At 38.9% G+C, this 2985-nt stretch overlaps 1 non-coding gene across 1 annotated transcript; it reads right to left on the bottom strand.

Moving 5' to 3' along the window:
• Positions 1–254: 254 nt before the first annotated feature.
• On the bottom strand, positions 255–362 carry LOC132536376 (U6 spliceosomal RNA). Its single transcript, XR_009547976.1, has one exon. It is a non-coding gene; the product is annotated as a U6 spliceosomal RNA (small nuclear RNA).
• Between the last annotated feature and the right edge of the window lie 2623 nt (positions 363–2985).

The following is a 2985-nucleotide window of genomic DNA, read 5'->3' as shown; positions in this document are numbered from 1 at the left end:
TGCGCCAGGTGCGCTTAACCCGCTGCGCTACCGCCCGACTTCGATCATTGGCTATTTTTATGGCAGCTGCTTTCCCTTTTTGAACTCATTTGATAAAATAAAAGCTTTCTGCCTTGGAAAGTGTTTGATTTTATGTTTAATTTAATGTTTATGAAAATTTTATTTAATAGTTACAAAAATATACTGTATTTAAATTATGGATTCATTACCATATCATAATACAAAGTCTAACACAGAGGTGTGGGACTTTCTTTTTAAATATCAAATGCTTCATAAATTTGCATGTCATCCTTGCACAGGAAGGAGTGCTAATCCTCTGTGTCATTCCAATTATACTAGCGTCATTATTCGAATAAAAGTGAGATCATGTACCGCCTTTGCATGCCTGTCCTTTTTGGTAGCCCCAATTTAATTTTCTTATGGGGCTCTTGGCGTGGTCTACAACTATCTCCCCTTGCCATCCAGAATCTTTCAAAACCGTATCTTTAAATTTTTTTTTAATATTTCATTTATTTATTTTCTCTTTTGTTGTCCTTGTTGTTTTTCGTTGTTGTTGTAGTTATTATTGTTATTGATGTTGTTGTTGTTAGATAGGACGGAGAGAAATGGAGAGAGGAGGGGAAGACAGAGAGGAGGAGAGAAAGATAGACACCTGCAGACCTGCTTCACCGCCTGTGAAGCGACTCCCCTGCAGGTGGGGAGCCGGGGGCACGAACGGGGATCCTTATGCCGGTCCTTGTGCTTTGCGCCACCTGCGCTTAATCCGCTGAGCTACAGCCCGACTCCCACAAAACCGTATCTTAAGCTGCAAAGTATATTAGGAAGATATTGATATAATTTTGATTTACAAAAGTTGATACAGTTAGGAGACACGAGAGGAAGTAGAAGAGAAATTTGACACCCATTTCATTGATCCTGTGTATGTGATTTTTCAGTTCTAAGCATTGGATTTTAAAGTTTTTTTTTTTTTTTTTCAAAAGTAATGTAGTGTTGAAGAATCTCAAACATTACACCTACAGGATGAATGGAAGCAACCTTGCTGATCTCAAACATGGGTCCTGTAACTGAGTTCATGTTTCCGTTTCTGCTGCTAGTGTCACGGTGAATTTAAGGGACCTTTCTGCTATCTGAAAAGCCTCTTAGGAATTGCATGGGCAGTATGCTTGTTGGGGGGAGTTAGTGTCGCATTCAAGTAGTTGAGGAATGTGCTAATTTTAGTAGAAAAATAATAGTATTAGTTACAGGTGCATTTAAATCTTTCTCCAGGTGGATTATTTGGTTATTTTTGTCCCCAAATAGTCTTCTTCTGATAGACAGTTGACTAATAGGTTGATTTATTTTATTTTATTAATAATATCATTATTTTAACGTTTATTTTATTTTGGAGGATTAATAGTTTACCGTTGACAGTAAAATACAGTAGTTTGTACATGTGTAACATTTCTCAGTTTTCCATATTAGCAATTCAACCCCCTCTAGGTCCTCCTCTGCCATCATGTTAATGTTATTCATTTATTATATATTGGATAAAGACAAAGAGAAATTAAGAGAGAAAGACGACATAGACAGGGAGGGCAAGACAGAGACAGAGACATTTGCAGCACTACTTCACCACTCATGAAGCTTTCTATCTGCAGGTGAGGACTAGGGCTTGCACCATTTCCTTCCGAGATATAACATGAATACTCAACCAACTGTGCCACTACCCAGCTAAGACTGCCTTCTTTGATCCAGTATAGGGTTGGTAACTGAAAATGCAATTTGAAAATGGAAAATAATTAAAATATGAATTAACAACTGAAAATTGATCCACTAGGTAAAGATAAGTCACCTCAAAGTAAAACATGTCCCAAAGTGACCACTGCTTTATTTCTAGTACTTCATCCATGCCCAGCTTTCCCACGTGAAAGTGGGAAGCCCAGAGGCTGAGACTGGAGTTGTTTTACAGCTGCCAGCACATGGCTACTTGAAATTCATTTGGAATCGAAGCTCTCAACTTAAGTCGTGAATCAATAGCCCTTGTCCCTTAAAAATCCTAGGAGTGAAATTCCAATAGCCTCCACCTCACACTAAAGACTAAAGTGTAGGTGAGGTTCAGCACAGGTTGCTTGAAAATTCAGAGCGACCCTCTGTAATTTCCTGTGTGACTGAGAAGCACGGCATCAGGGGACCACTAACCCCACACTCCTCAGCCTCCTGCCACACCTGCATTGTTATGACACATGCACGCACCAACACCATCTAAAAAAAAAAAAATCCCAAGTAACTGTTGAAGGTCTTTTGGGTAGTCTAGTCTTCCTGTATTACCAAGGACAAAACACTGTGCCCCTCTACCCTTTGTTGAAACAGAAGCCCTGCAGTTGGGTAATATTTTTTTTCTGTTGGTTCCTTATAGATTGTCTGTAGAATAAAAATTCCAACTTTCTTTTCTTGGTCTTCTATTAAAGACTCCTTGTCCAGGGCTGGGGAGATAGCTGAATAGTTATGCAAAAGTCTTTCATGAGGGCACCTGATTAAGTGCACACATTATAATGCACAAGACCTAGGTTCAAGCCCCCAGGGCTCCCATCTGCAGGGAGAAAGCTTCATGAATGGTGAAGCAGGGCTGTCTGTCTCTCTTCCTCTCTATTCCCCTTCTCCTTAAACTTTCTCTGTCCCATCAAATAAATAAGTAAATGTTTTTAAAAAAAGACTTTTATGCCTAAGGTTCAGTCCCCTGTACCTACATAAACCATAGCTCAGCAGCCCTCTGGTGTCTTATTTCTCTCTTTTTTTTTTTAGGTTTTTTTTTTTTTAAATTGCCTTTATTGTATACATCTTTGCATTCTTTTTTTAAATATTTATTTTATTTATTCCCTTTTGTTGCCCTTGTTGTTTTATTGTTGTAGTTATTATTGTTGTTGTCGTTGTTGGATAGGACAGAGAGAGATGGAGAGAGGAGGGGAAGACAGAGAGGAGGAGAGAAAGCTAGACACCTGCAGACCT

The sequence above is a fragment of the Erinaceus europaeus genome, unplaced genomic scaffold (assembly GCF_950295315.1).
Source record: "Erinaceus europaeus unplaced genomic scaffold, mEriEur2.1 scaffold_287, whole genome shotgun sequence".
Taxonomy (NCBI): domain Eukaryota; kingdom Metazoa; phylum Chordata; class Mammalia; order Eulipotyphla; family Erinaceidae; genus Erinaceus; species Erinaceus europaeus.
This window is presented reverse-complemented; position numbering and strand designations above follow the sequence as displayed.